This window comes from Procambarus clarkii, chromosome 12, assembly GCF_040958095.1.
Source record: "Procambarus clarkii isolate CNS0578487 chromosome 12, FALCON_Pclarkii_2.0, whole genome shotgun sequence".
Lineage (NCBI taxonomy): Eukaryota > Metazoa > Arthropoda > Malacostraca > Decapoda > Cambaridae > Procambarus > Procambarus clarkii.
In genome coordinates this window covers 21,160,895-21,176,969 of record NC_091161.1, presented here as the reverse complement: position 1 = coordinate 21,176,969, position 16,075 = coordinate 21,160,895, and the positions used below count along the sequence as shown (strand labels likewise).

Genomic DNA, 16,075 nt, shown 5'->3' with positions numbered 1-16,075 from the left:
TATACAATCAAGGAAGCCGTCTATAACTGGGCCAAGGTATGGAGTGAATTAAAGGAATCGACTTTGAAAAATTCCTGGAAAAAACTCCTCACGTCTACAGTCAGAAATGAGGAGGATGAAGAAATGGATTTTGAAGGATTTACAGATGAAATCCATGGAATGTTTAGAAATGCCGGCGAAAACTTAGAAAGACAGGATGTGGTTGATTGGCTTGAACAAGATGCCAATGATCCAGGATATGGTGTGATGAGTGAAGACGAGATTCTACAGTCTGTTACTGGTGAGGTGGACGAAGAGGATGAAGGCAGTGAAGAACCAACACCAATGACCACGAAATACAGTGTACTCATGACGTATGTTGACGGATTAATAAATTTTTCATCAAATTGTGCTCATCCAGAGGTTGGAAACATGTATCCGTACCTTAGGCGAACAAAAGAGCTGATCATACAACTGGCCAGTGAACACAGAAGGCAAGCAACACTTGATTCATATATGGTACGAAAATCAAACCAAGCGCCTTCAACAAGTGAGGCGGCACGCGCAACCCAAGCGCCTTCAACAAGTGAGGCAGCACGCGCAACCCAAGCGCCTTCAACAAGTGAGGCGGCACATGCAACCCAAGTGCCTTCAACCAGTGAGGCATCCTCAGCAGACAGTGAGAACTAACTTTGCCTAATGAACTGTACAGTAATTTTAAGTGTTAATTTTAGTGTTGCGTTACTATAAGTTACGTAAATTGTCAAGAATTTTTAACTTCAAGATGAGTCATCAATCAAGAAGACGAACAACAAAAAGGTAAGTTGAGGTTTCTAGTTGAATATTTAATAATTATATGTGGCATGTCTATTCAAATTATGTTATTTGTAGTATAAAAATAGTTGGAAATGGTTAGTTTTGGACTCGTAGGTGAAAAAGTACCATTATCCGAAAAACGTGCTAATCCGGCTGCGGGTCCTTCCCATATAGTCCGGATGATCGAGTGAAGACAGAGTGAGTGTGAGTGAGTGAGTGAGTGAGTGAGTGAGTGAGTGTGTGTGTGTGTGTGTGTGTGTGTGTGTGTGTGTGTGTGTGTGTGTGTGTGTGTATGTATATATATATATATATACAGTACAACCTCGATTCAACGTACTATATGGGACCACCCCCAGTTCGTTGGAGCGTTGGATTCGTTGCAAGAGGTGACCTTCAAGAGGCGTTTGCGTCAGTGTCTTTTTTTTTTTCTTGTACACAATAAAAATGCATTGTATCATATTACTTACTGTACCTATATTTTACTACTCTACTAAAAATACTGTAATTCATGTATTTACCTTATTGTTGGAGTTATGTCCATCTTGAAGTGTTGTGAAGTTGTGAATGCTCTACAGTAAATAGGTACTGCAGTGCATTAAGCCGTTAGCACTGTATTATTAAAAGTGGTTTTGCTGTATGTTGAGTACTACAATACAGCTCTTGAAAACTATTGTACATTAGAATTATTGCAACTTTAATTTTAACACTATGTACACACTTAAATTTAACACTTATTCTAATTGTTCACTTCACACACGATGTTTTTAGATGTTTGCATCAGCTTTGCTGGTGCTCGCTGCTGCTGTGTTGGCTTCAGCTGCTTTTGTGCTGGTGCTGGGTACGGCTGTGCTGGTGCTGGGTACAGCTGTGCTGGTGCTGGGTACGGCTGTGCTGGTGCTGGGTACGGCTGTGCTGATTGATTTGCTGCTAGTTCGTGAAAAATATTGACTCATTTTCATTTGTTTCCTTCTTTGTGTCATGTCCTTGAGACAAATATCTTTCATCGTCCTTAGGTGTTGATAAAAGCCTGGTAGCTCTGGATTGTCAGGTTGTGAAACAATATCAAGGAGTTTTTCAACATAGAACAATGCGTTAGCACACGTAGCAGATTGTAAACTGCTATCATTCTCATCCTCATCTTCCTTTCCATCGTCGTCAACAGTGCCAGTAACATTTTGTATAATCTCATCATCTGTTAAATGACCAATGGGTGGATCGACTGCATCAATATCTAACCACTCCTCCACATCGTTCAGCGTCAACTCCGTCTCACCAGCGGCACGCAGTTCTTGATAAATATCATTTGAAAATCCTTCAAAATCCATTTCTTCCTCAGTCACTTCATCAGCATGATCAAGCAACAGGAGTTTTTTCCAACAATTTCTTAATGTTGACTCTTGAACTTCATCCCAAACTTTAGCCCAGTTGTAAATGCCTTCCTTAATTGAGTATTTTTGGTAACGTTCCAGTGTTGCTTGACCTCGCGAATCGGTTCCTTGTCTTTTGTCTTCATCTGACTCAAACACCACCATGATTTCTTTATTCATTTCTCGTTTGTAGAGCCTTTTCATTGCATATATAACACCCATATCCATTGGCTGGATCAGAGAGGTGGTATTGGGAGGCAAGGCCAGACATTTGATGCGTCCATCATGTGACGTTAATATGTCGAGCCCTACATGAGCTGGGGCATTGTCAACCAAGAGTAATGCCTTGACATCATTCCGTCTCACTCCACACTTCTTTATCTGAAAATCTCTAACTTCTTTGCAAAAATGATTTTTGAACCAGTCTACAAAAATATCTCCAGTAAACCAAGCTGTTTTAGAGCTGTAGTAGACCACAGGTAGCTTGTTCATTAAATTTTTCAAAGCACGTGGGTTTTTTGACTTCCCCACAATGGCGGACTTTGTTCTGTGACTTCCGTCTGCATTTGCACACAGCATGGCAGAAACTTTTTCTTTGTTTACCTTACGGCCAGGAACACACTCATCTAGCCTAGATGCCAAAGTGTTGTTCTGCAAGCATTTCCAATTAAAGCCTGTTTCATCGGCATTGTATACCTGAAAACGCCTTAGATCATTTGTTATTATGTAATCATTTAATTTACGCTTAAATGGCTCGACTGAATCCGTATCTGCACTTAATGATTCTCCACAAACTTTCCTGTTCTTAATATTATGTCTATTCTTAAATCTTTGCAACCATCCTTCACTTGCTCGAAAATCTGGAATGTTCATCTTTTGTGCAAATTTATCGGCTGCTGTCTTAATGGCGTCGCCGCCAAGTGGCATCCCCACAGAGCGCTCCTGGTTAAACCATTTATACACAGCTTCATCCAAATTCGTATTTGCAGAACCTTTTATTGTTTTCCTTTTATTTAATGCACCACTATCACTCGAAGCAAGAAACTTCCTAATATTATCTTTCTGTCTCTTGATATCACACACCGTACTTTTCCCGACATTAAATTCTGCTGCCAGCCTAGTAACAGAGTAGCCACGTTCATGTTTCTCTATCATGTCTAATTTCTGCTCAATGGATAAAAAACTTCTCTTCCTCTTTGCAGATACAGCACGATTAGCAAGCCCTTGAGACATCTTGTTGTATATTAATAAAGCTGTAGTCAAAAAAATGGTAAATTCCACGATTATTCTTTCACCGGCGGACAAACACGTCACTCGCACGCAGACAAATGTAACAGCACTGAGTGCCTACTGTATAAACGCAGACTAGGTCTATACACCCTCCAGTAGGCTGGTGTTTAAGCCAGATCCAGTAACATAAATTTATCTCAAATATTGGATTTACATCATATTATATATTTTTAGGTTATATATTTAGATTAGTAACATTATTAGGATAATAAGAGATATAAAAAACTTATTTTAGACCTGATTTATTAATTTTATTATTTCGAAGCCGTAGTCACTGAACTGTGGCGACGAATTGAAACGAGAAACGCATGGCATGTGTACAGGGATTAGACCCGTCCACTCGCTCACGCTGGAGTTGTTCCAATAACAAATAATTTCTCAAATAGCAGATGTCTATCATATTACAGTATATTTTCGGTTTTATTTAGTTTAGTTTAATTAGGATAACAAAAAGCTATTAAAGCATTGGTTTTAGAAATGATTTATTAGTCTGAAACTTTCAAAGTCATGGGTCACTGAACTATAACGACACAGACGAAGGAAAACCAAGTGAGGTTTACAGAACAGTATTCCCTTATCTGTCCACCCTCACTCACCTTGTTTTATCACAGAAAATGTCTATAAGGAGATTTTACGACATGTAGCTAGCTAATCACGCTTCAGCCTTTAAATTAATTTACAAAGATACGTCTGCCACAAATCAGTGGGAGGTTGGGAGGGAGGTGGGCAGGCACAGCGTGTGAGGGAGAGGCAGGGAGGGAGGCAGGCACGGAGGGAGATAGGCACGGAGGGAGGCAGGCAGAGCTTGGGAGGGAGGAAGGGAAGGAGAGGATGGAGATGGATTGATGGTAGGATGGAGGGAGGGATGGAAGGATGGATGATTTGAGGGTGTGTGTATGGGCTGTAGGGGTGGGGGTGGGGGGGGGGAGGTGTGTCGGTGGTGGTGAAGGGACCGACTCGCTGATAACCCTAACTCTGACCCAGTTAACTTTTTTTAACTTGATTTGTTTCTTCAATTCTGGATGGATGGAGGGAGAAAGGGGATGGAGGGAGGGGATGGATGGAGGGGGGGATGGATGGATGGATGGAGGGGATGGATGGATGGATGGAGGGGATGGATGGATGGATGGAGGGAGGGGATGGATGGATGGATGGAGGGAGGGGATGGATGGATGGATGGAGGGGATGGATGGATGGATGGAGGGGATGGATGGATGGATGGAGGGAGGGGATGGATGGATGGATGGATGGAGGGAGGGGATGGATGGATGGATGGATGGAGGGAGGGGATGGATGGATGGAGGGAGGTTATGGATGGATGGATGGATGGAGGGGGGATGGATGGAGGTGATGGAGGGAGGGGATGGATGGATGGATGGAGGGAGGGGATGGATGGATGGATGGAGCGGGGATGGATGGAGGGAGGGGATGGATGGATGGATGGAGGGAGGGAGGGAGGGAATGGATGGAGGGAGGGGATGGAGCGGGGATGGATGGAGGGAGGGGATGGAGGGCGGGGATGGAGGGAGGGGATGGATGGAGGGAGGGAGGGAGGGGAGGGAGGGGATGGATGGATGGATGGAGGGAGGGGATGGATGGATGGAGGGAGGGAGGGGAAGGATGGATAGATGGAGGGAGGGAGGGGATGGATGGATGGATGGAGGGAGGGAGGGAGGGGATGGATGGATGGATGGAGGGAGGGGATGGATGGAGGGGATGGATGGAGGGAGGGGATGGATGGAGGGAGGGGATGGATGGAGGAAGGGGATGGATGGATGGATGGAGGAAGGGGATGGATGGATGGATGGAGGAAGGGGATGGATGGATGGATGGAGGAAGGGGATGGATGGATGGATGGAGGGAGGGGATGGTTGGATGGATGGAGGGGATGGATGGATGGATGGAGGGAGGGGATGGATGGATGGATGGATGGGGGGGAGAGAGAGAGAGAGAGAGAGAGAGAGAGAGAGAGAGAGAGAGAGAGAGAGAGAGAGAGAGAGAGAGAGAGAGAGAGAGAGAGGGGGAGAGAGAGAGAGAGAGAGAGAGAGAGAGAGAGAGAGAGAGAGAGAGAGAGAGAGAGAGAGAGAGAGAGAGGGGGAGAGAGAGAGAGAGGGGGAGAGAGGGGGAGGGGGAGAGAGGGAGGGAGGGGGAGGGAGAGAGAGGGAGGGAGGGGGAGAGAGAGAGAGGGAGGGAGGGGGAGGGAGAGAGAGAGAGGGAGGGAGGGGGAGGGGGAGAGAGGGAGGGAGGGGGAGGGAGAGAGAGGGAGGGAGGGGGAGGGAGAGAGAGGGAGAGGGAGGGAGGGAGGGAGGGAGGGAGGGAGGGAGGGAGGGAGGGATATGAAACAAGCATGGTGTGTGTACAGGGATTAGACCCGTCCACTCACGCTGGAGTTGTTCCAATAACATACAGTAATTTCTCAAAGAGCAGATGTCTATCATGTTATAGCATATTTTCGGTTTTATTTAGTTTAGTTTAATTAGGATAATAAAAAGCTATTAAAATACTGGTTTTAGAAATTATTTATTAATATGAAACTTTCAAAAGTCATGGGTCCCTGAACTATGACGACACACAGACGAAAGTGAGTGAAACCTCACTGTAAAGTGAGGTTTACAGTACAGTATTCTCTTATCTGTCCACCCTCGCTCATCTTGTTTCATCACAGAAAATGTCTATAAGGAGATTTTACCACATGTAGCTAGGTAATCACGCTTCATCCTTTAAATTAATGTACAAAAATACGTGTGCCCCAAATCAGTGAACGAAAATCATGGAAACTCAGTTGTTCACTTGTGTGGATCACTCTGGCTGGTGTTTGTGTGGACCATTTTGGCTGGTGTTTGTGTGGACCATTTTGGCTGGTGTTTGGTTCATATGGTTCACTTGTGTGATCCAACTTCTTATGAAGGAATTATTAATTGTAATCTGTGATAGAATGAGAAAGTTTTCCACCACTCTGTGAACTCTGTCCCAAAATCGTAAGCTTGTGGACCACTTGTGGTCCACATGTGTGGTCCATTTGTGTGGTCTACTTATGTGATCCACTTGTGTGATCCAACTTGTCATATGAGAGAAATATTATTTGTAATCTGTTATAGAATGGGAAAGTTTTCCACCAGTCTGTGAACTCTGTCTGGACATCGTAACCAAATCCGAACAGCCCTCGCTTCGGCGAACCATTGTTCGTCGAACCGGGTTAGTAAATTCGGCCTGAAAAGTGTGCGAACTAGCCGGAGATTCGTTGAATCGGGGTACGTTGAATCGAGGTTGTACTGTATATATATATATATATATATATATATATATATATATATATATATATATATATATATATATATATATATATATATATATTAAGATGAATAGGAAAACCAGGGATATACTGAACATCTTGTATCAGAATCTTTACTTTAAAAAACATAACGTTTCAAATACTTCTCGTATTCATCATCAGATCTAAAAGAAAAAACAGAAATCACAATCAAATAGATGGTAAACAAAGAACTCATACTGAATATAATTGCCTATCAAAGAAAGGAAAATGCTTAAAAAACAAAACACTTAAGTGCACTTAAAGTGATCAATACAAATAAAACTTATTAACTGTCACATATAATAAAACTAATTTAAAATCCATTAAACTACAAGATGAAATTTATAACTACTAAAACAAACCATTCCATTAAACTTACGTGAAGTGATCAGAAGTGAAACTTGATACCTAACACATAGATACTAAACACTATAACAAATATTTATATAATGACTACAAATCTACAAAAAATGTATGTAAAATACAAACAGAATAAACGACAATTATAAAGTACTAACCTAAATCTTATAAAAAACTCAAAACTCAAGTTTCACCCATCGTGTAGGATTACTACAGTGGAAAGGGATCTTAAATATATTAAATTACCATTTTATGGCAGTATTAGCTTTTCTGTAAGGAGTCGTTTGAGGAGACTGTTGCAGCAGTGTTATCCTCAAGTAGACTTTAGATTTATTTTTGTCAACACAAATACCATAGGCTCTTATTTTAAATTTAAAGATAAAGTGCCTACCCTCTTGTGCTCAAATGTCGTATATATGTATAATTGTTCCAGCTGTAATGCTGGATATGTCGGGAGTTCCATTCGGAACTTTAAGATTAGGATACTTGAGCACCGGGGATTATCTTTTAGGACTGGATTACCATTGTCTAAACCAGCATTTTCGGAGATTAGAAACCATTGTTATGAGTTTGATCATTCTCTGCTGGAATCTGATTTTAAAATTCTGGACACTTGTATGAATGGCCAGTCAGATTTGAGAGTAATGGAATCCTTATATATAAAGGAGCTGCGGCCTCTGCTAAATAACAACCTTTCAGCTGTTCAATTGTACACTGTATAGTGCACAGTAGGCCCTGTAATATGATTTTTAGTTTATTTTGGTAGTTTAATTTTGTTTAGTTTACCATGTCTTTGCCCTTTCTTACTTATTTCAAGTCTTAACATTGTACATTAATATAATCTTTTATTTAGGATATATAATACATTTTTTGGTATTTAATTTTATTTAATTTTTGAGTTTTTTATAAGATTTTGGTTAGTACTTTATAATTGTCGTTTATTCTGTTTGTATTTTACATACATTTTTTGTAGATTTGTAGTCATTATATAAATATTTGTTATAGTGTTTAGTATCTATGTGTTAGGTATCAAGTTTCACTTCTGATCACTTCACGTAAGTTTAATAGAATTGTTTGTTTTAGTAGTTATAAATTTCATCTTGTAGTTAATGGATTTTAAATTAGTTTTAATATATGTGACAGTTAATAAGTTTTATTTGTATTGATCACTTTAAGTGCGCTTAAGTGTTTTGTTTTTTAAGCATTTTCCTTTCTTTGATAGGCAATTATATTCAGTATGAGTTCTTTGTTTACCAGCTATTTGATTGTGATTTCTGTTTTTTCTTTTAGATCTGATGATGAATACGAGAAGTATTCGAAACGTTATGTTTTTTAAAGTAAAGATTCTGATACAAGATGTTCCGTATATCCCTGGTTTTCCTATTCATCATAAAATTAAGATTCCCGAAGGGAACATTGATCATAAATATATATATATAGGTATCAGATAGGACTCTATGCTCGCTACGTAGTATACGTGCACGCTACGCTCCTCACTCTAAGCTGTATATCAGCCCTTAAACTTACGCCAGATGATGTAGACCGCCACCCACAGGCAGCTAAGTACATGGAGTCCAAGCATGTTATAGCAAAACCAAAGTAACCGACCAAAATCAACTCATTCCATCTCAAATAAGTTTCAAAACAATCCTCTACGGCTGTGAGTACCAGTGCATGCTGCCGCCACCGCGCTGCCTGACGCAAGTTTCTTCACAACATATACCCCCCAGTCCATTCTAACCAATCATGTCTCCTAAAAATGTGACTGCAGGGAAATAAGGGCAACAAACCCCTTAACAAGGCATCCATCCCGGCCAACTCTAACAATATCCGTGTTTCTCCGTCTGGAAGCTCTGGGGTCCGGGGTGGCGGGGCTGCCCTCCCCTCCACCCCATTGAGCAAGGGAGCAGAGTCCTCTCAACCCTCTCCTATGAACATGCTAGCATCCCAGTATAAGCAACTCAAGCGAGCTTCCGGTCCCTCACCGGAATTCACTAACTGGACCGAGAATCAGTGGTTCAAAAAGTTGTGCCTAGTCCTCGAGTCACAAAATACTATCATCTTGAGTCTTCTCAATGAGAATCTAGCGAACCGCGCTAATCTCCAACAACAACAACAAGAAATAACCCTCCTCCGCGAGGATATTAGAAACTGCAAGGCTAGCCAAGACCAACTACAGCATGATTTGAATGATCTCCGTGAGGAAAACAACCTTCTGAAAACTGATGAAGCAATAAAAAAACAGGAGGAAGCTCTCAGCAAAATGACTGCATGTATCAGTACATTTTCAGCCCAACGTTCCGTCTCCCAGGAGGAACAAGACCAGCAAAAGCTGCTAGACTCTGTTATCGTGTCGTCCCAAGATATACCTGTGGAACATGAAGGTGAAAATTGTGTCGAAATAGCTCAGGATCTCTTAAGAAACAAATTGCAGCTCAGTCTAAACAAAACTGACGTTATTGCTGCCTACAGAGTAGGCAAAAAGAATCCATCAGGTCAAAACCAACGGAAAATTCGCCTGAAGCTGTCTTCCCAGTTCACGAAATCCCATCTAGTCCGGACAGCTGCATCCCAACGGAAGGGATTATACATCAACGAGTGCTTGACCAGGAACAGACAGCAACTCCTCTACCGCCTGCGTCAAATCCGTCAACAAAACCCAGATGCGATTCATCAGTGCTTCGTTAGAGATGGTCTGATAAAGGTGAGAAAAACCGCAGAGGGCAAAATGTTTACAATTACTAAAGAAGAAAACCTCAACACTTTCCTCTCCCAATGTGGTTTGTCTCACCTTATCACTCCCAATGAATTAACTTAATTAACCCCCTGTCAACTAGTGGGGCTAGGTATCCTAAGTCTCCTTGTTTCATTTTCTGATTTAATTTTTAACTTACTCTTACCTAGTCATTTAAGGAAATTATTTAATTGAGTGTATTAAGTAGTTCTTCAGGTCTTTTTAATTATACAGTCATAACTGAACTATCTATAGTTATTAATCATTAGCTTAAATTTGCCTATGTTTATTATTCAACTTTTCTTTGATTTCATTTATTACCTAGGTTGCCTAGCCTCGCCATGCTCCCTTACTCCATTGTACCCCTGGCTTTGCCTGCATCTCAAATTGCAAATTGTTACTTACAGTGTACCTGAGAGTACTCGTAAGCAATCTACCTCATTTTTTTTCATTTTTGCTCAATTTGTTTTTTGTATTGCTTAGTCTTGCTTATATTTTTTTGTTTTGTATTTCTATATCTTGTGTTTTGTATAGTCCATGTTTATGTTTTTTCTTTAATCTCTTTTATTACCTAGGTTGCCTAGCCTAGCCATACTCCCTTACTCCATTGTACCCCTAAGCCCCTTGTAAGCTAACTTTTTTTTTTTCTTTTTTTTTTCATTTTGTGTTTGTTTTGTACAGTATTGTGTATATATTTTTCCCTATTTTATAGCTTATTTCTACCTTGTAATTTGCCTTTCTTTCCTTGTTTTTCCTGCAATCAGCTTTTTTTATGCAGACAAGTATAGACCCAGAACTTAACCTCTTATCCACTATCTATGACAATAATCACTTTAATGATCTAAATTGCAGATATTTTGCAGCACATGATGTAAACAAAGTATTAACTCATAATCACAATATCTCTGTAATCAATTTGAACGTTAGATCCCTAGGTAAACACTTCGATGATGTTAGTGCCTTGATTGAAACTATTGGCAACAAATTCTCTTTTATTATACTTACTGAAACATGGTTGAAAGAGGATACTACTCAACTCTTTAACATGCCTAACTACTCAGCAATTCACAACTGTCGTCAACTTCAGAGAGGTGGTGGCACTGCTCTTTACTACCACCAAGAACTAACATGCTTAAAAGAAATTAGAACTAGAGACTGCTATGGGGAGTATATCTTCGCCAGCTTCAGAGTCAAGGGTGCCGAGTCTGTCCTGTCTGTGGGTGCAGTCTATAGAATTCCCAACACTGATGTGTCTGAATTCAACTCAAACCTTAGAAATCTAATACTTGATAACAGACTGAACAAAAACCACCTAATTATCGCAGGGGACTTTAATATTGACCTCTGCGAGCCAGAACACCCTACTGCTGTTAGCTTCCTCAACTGTATGAATTCCTGCTTCCTCATACCCTTAATCACTAGACCTACTAGAATCACTGATAGCACTGCCACGACTCTAGATCACATCTGGACCAACATAACCTCTCCGCTTACTTCAGGTATAATCACCGATAGCACTACAGACCATTACCCCACATTTCTCTTAACTAACATTAGCAAACCACCTCTAGAAACAAGGGAGTTAAGCTTTAGGCTGCACAATGAAACTGCTATAAACAATTTTATAACTGCTGCTGATAATGTCAACTGGGAGTCCGAGTTAGGTAACATAGGGGACATCGACCTAGCAGTGCAATCTTTTCTACAAACAACTCTTAGCCTTTATAACACCCACTGTCCTAGGCTTACAAAACAAGTCACAAGCAAAAGGCTTAACAATCCTTGGCTTACAAAGGGAATACTTAAATCCATTAACAAAAAACACGACCTTGAGAAGAAGTATAGGTTAGGAATTGTCTCCAAAGAATTCTCAAAGAATTACTCATTATTGCTGTCTAAGATAATTAGACGAGCCAAAACTAAATACTACGAAGATAAATTTACCCAAATAAAGAGCAACATTAAACAAACTTGGAGCACAATTTCACAAATATTGGGATCAAAGAAATCTTTAAATAACAAACCGACTCTCCTGTCTAATAACGATGGTCAGCTTTCAGCCTCTGATTCTGCTATTGAGTTCAATAGGTTCTTCTCTTCCATTGGTTCATCCCTTGCAAATGATATTCCATCTTCCAGTACTGACATTAAGGACTATCTTACAGGTAACTATCCACAGTCTCTGTACCTAAAGCCTATTAACTCCACTGACGTCAATGAGATAATCCTTTCCCTTAAAACCAAGTCTGGTGCCCTTGAGGAGATACCAACTTTAATTTACAAAAAAGCCTCCAGATCTTTAGCCCCTGCTATTGCTTTGCTCTTCAACAAGTCACTTGAACTCCAAACCTTTCCAGATATTCTAAAAAAAGCGAGAGTAACGCCTGTCCACAAATGTGGTGATCCCACAGATGTTAACAACTACAGACCTATATCAATCCTGCCAAACTTGTCAAAAATTTTTGAAAAACTAATCTATAAGCAGCTTTACTCATATCTAGCCAAACTCAATATACTTAGCCCTTGCCAATATGGCTTCAGACCCCAAAAAAGCACTAACGATGCACTTATTAGTATGCTTAACTCGATTCATACAGCTCTTGATAAAAATGAGTTCCCTGTTGGGTTATTTGTGGACCTGCGTAAAGCTTTTGATACTGTCAACCACCATAACCTTCTTCTTAAATTACATCATTATGGAGTCAGAGGACACTCCCTACAATACCTCGAGTCCTACCTTACTGACAGGCTCCAATATGTTTCTGTGAATAATACAATTTCTCCCACCCTACCCATAAACATTGGTGTTCCTCAGGGCAGCATACTTGGCCCTCTCCTCTTTCTCATCTACATTAATGACCTTCCAAATGCCTCCCAACACCTCAAACCAATTCTATTTGCTGACGACACAACCTTCATTTACTCCAGTCCTGACCCTCTTGCTCTAAATGCCACAGTAAATACTGAGCTAAATAAAGTCCATCTTTGGCTAACTGCCAACAAACTCACCCTTAACATTGACAAAACTTTCTATATTCTGTTTGGCAATAAATCCTCTAGTCAAATAAATCTCAAAATAAACAATACCCAAATTTGTAACAAATTAGATGGCAAATTCCTTGGCATTCTCATTGACCACAAGCTGAATTTCCAGGGACACATTCTAAATATATCAAAAAAAGTTTCAAAAACTGTGGGCATTCTTTCTAAGATCAGATATTATGTACCACGCCCTGCCCTGGTGACTCTCTATTACTCCCTTATCTATCCACATCTCAACTATGGTATTTGTGCTTGGGGTTCTACTACCCAAAATAACTTACGTCCTCTAATTACCCAACACAAAGCTGCTATTAGAACAATATCCAACTCTGGCCCCAGACATCACTCGGTACCCCCTACTCAAATCTCTGAATATGTTAGATATTAAGTCACTGCACATTCTCTCATGTGTATTATACATATATAAAACGCTAAACTATAATGCCAATCCTGATCTCAAAAGCTTCATAGAAGGTTGTAACAGAACCCATGAGCACCACACCAGAAATAAATATAGTTTTGACTTAATCAAACTAGAAATGCTCTGCAAATCAAGGAGCCCAGAATGTGGAATGACCTTCCCAACCATGTTAAAGACTGTACCTCTCTCAACCAGTTTAAGATAAAAACTAAACACTACCTAATAAATTCCCTGTAACCTACCTCACTCCTCTATTGTCAACCCATGTCTTATTTTTTTTTTTTTTTAATCAACACTGTTTGTCAACCTATTGTATTTGTGCTGCTTTTTCAGTCATGTTCCCCCTTTTTTTTTTTATCTTTATTTGTATTTGTTCTCAACACTTTTTATTCTTTATGCTCAATTAGTATTAAGTTCTAGATATTAATGTTTTTCTTGCCCGAAACGCATTGCGTAATAGTGGCTTTAGGCATTGTATGTACTAGCTCTATCTATATATCAATCCATTAATGTAACATCACTTGTATGTATATACCTTACCTGAATAAACATCTGAATCTGAATCTATATATATATATATATGTGCATAGGACACTACAAACATGTGCTAAACATTTCAAGTGTGCTGAATGCAGGGAAAAGATTTGGGAAACGTTCCAGTACAATAAGTCACATGACTGTGCATACGGATGATAAACCTCATGAATGTCCCGAGTGTGGCAAGGGATTCAATCGTCTGCGACTTATAAAAACTCACAGGATTGTGCATACAGCTGATAAACCTCCCGTGTGTCATGAGTGTGGGAAAAGATTCAGATGATGCATTGCAGATGGTGCATTCAGATGATGAACGTTACCTAGTTCCTTCATCTGGGAAGAATGAAGACATATTGGTGCATTTGGATGATAAATAGTACCAAGTTCAATTGATCAGTAGACTGTATATCATACTAACAATAAACATACAACCCCAATGAATTTTCCAGTGAGGTTTGATAGAAATTTACTTCAGGACACATACTAGAAAAAGTTTATGTTACAATTAACAATTTTTGTTTGTGTGAATATTTTGGTGGATAATATACAATTATACACTAAAGGGACCTAGCCATATTTATTCTTAAATATCTTCAAACTGATATTACTTTGAAATTTAACAATAAAAACATAAGCATTTTTACTATTAACACTGAAAAACAAAAATGGTAGAATTTTTCAACTAATATTATTGCAAACCCTTTTGATTGGTTTTGTTATAAAGTTAAAGTTCAATATAGTAGGCTAAGCTAAGCTTTGCTAAGTTAGAACAGAGGATTTTTGGACTTGTAGATTTGTAAACCTCATCCTGTAAACATTCATGTTTCTACATGTTAAACAAGCTACGAGGATGAAGGAAGGGGATGTTCCCTCCATTCTGGATGTTATATTTACAAGGAAAGCGGAAGAGATATTTGTCATTCAGTACCTCCCTCCCTTGGGTAAAAGTGACCATGTCTTTTTGGGAATAAAGTATGCAATGCATTATAATCTGTTAGAAAATAAGCTTGAAGCAGTTGAAAAACCTGATTTGTTTTATTAACAAATCTATTATTCTAATAGGGGTTTGATAAAATACAGTAGAAAGCCTCCTGGTTTTACCTGTAATAGGGTTTGATACAGTTGATTATGGATATATTGTAATGAAATGCTATTGTTAAGAAACACTTTTTTAAAGAGTATTATTTTCAGAGCAGCTCTGAAAATTAGTTGATTACAGATAATGCTACATAATACACTTAATGTGTGTATATGTTACCACAAGTGAGGTACTGTATATAATGGTATTTATGAATAAGATGTAATTGTCTTTGACACTGATAAAATTAAGTACTGTGGTTTTATATACTGATAATTAGCTAAAAATATATACTATACAAGTAAATAAATTATTTTACCTTGCACCTAGATCCACCAAGCCTTTATGGTGTGCGTTTCAGTACTTCGGAAATCTGGAATCTCTTATCTGCAATGAAACAATACATATTATTGCACTTACCAAAAAATGGATGAATGTAGAAAATAGAGAACTATTAGCTGAATATCGAATAAATGGATTTAATCTATTTCACACAGATAGATATATTAGACAAGGAGAGGGAGTAGCCATGCATGTTAGGTAATATTTGAAATGTAGTCTCGAAAAGACTACATTTCAACAGAAACGTGCCACACAAGACTGAACCTCATCGAGGCCAAACATCTAAATGAGTGCATGAACGAGTAAGAAATAATACTTTAACACCTGGCATCATACACACACAATGAATGCACCTGCAGACACACAACGAGCACTATCAACATAGCAAAGATTACTCCATAAACAAAAAATCATTAAATATGATTGACAATGAGATGAAATAATGCACAGTATGTCAATTTTGTGAATTTTTTCATTACTGAACTAGGTTTTCAATGCTTACATTTGTTATTCATGGCATTCTTTGCTTCATATCTGAAGCTTCGTTTTAAGTTTCCACTTCAGACATGTTTTCCACAGCTATGCATCTCTGGTTGGCAGCATCAAAATCATCTGTAATAACTGAATATAATTAATATATCAGTGAGATACATATTTATCATTACCTAGTAGTAGTGAACACTAAGAAATAACATAAATCAGCTTTCTAAAGAGATGTTTAATAATACAACACACATGATTTGGAACTTATAACTGGGTTAAGTACTTTGCACATAAATCTCAAGGAGCCATTAGG

At 39.2% G+C, this 16,075-nt stretch overlaps 1 long non-coding RNA gene across 1 annotated transcript in view; it reads right to left on the bottom strand.

Moving 5' to 3' along the window:
- The window catches only part of LOC138364110 (uncharacterized), a 41,713-nt gene that overhangs the window by 24,126 nt on the left and 1,512 nt on the right, over positions 1–16,075 (bottom strand). Inside the window, exons 2-3 of the long non-coding RNA XR_011228299.1 lie at positions 15,782–15,891; positions 15,257–15,324 (exon numbers count right to left, since the gene is read on the bottom strand). This is a non-coding gene — a long non-coding RNA (uncharacterized lncRNA). The remainder of the gene's footprint in view (positions 1–15,256; positions 15,325–15,781; positions 15,892–16,075) is intronic.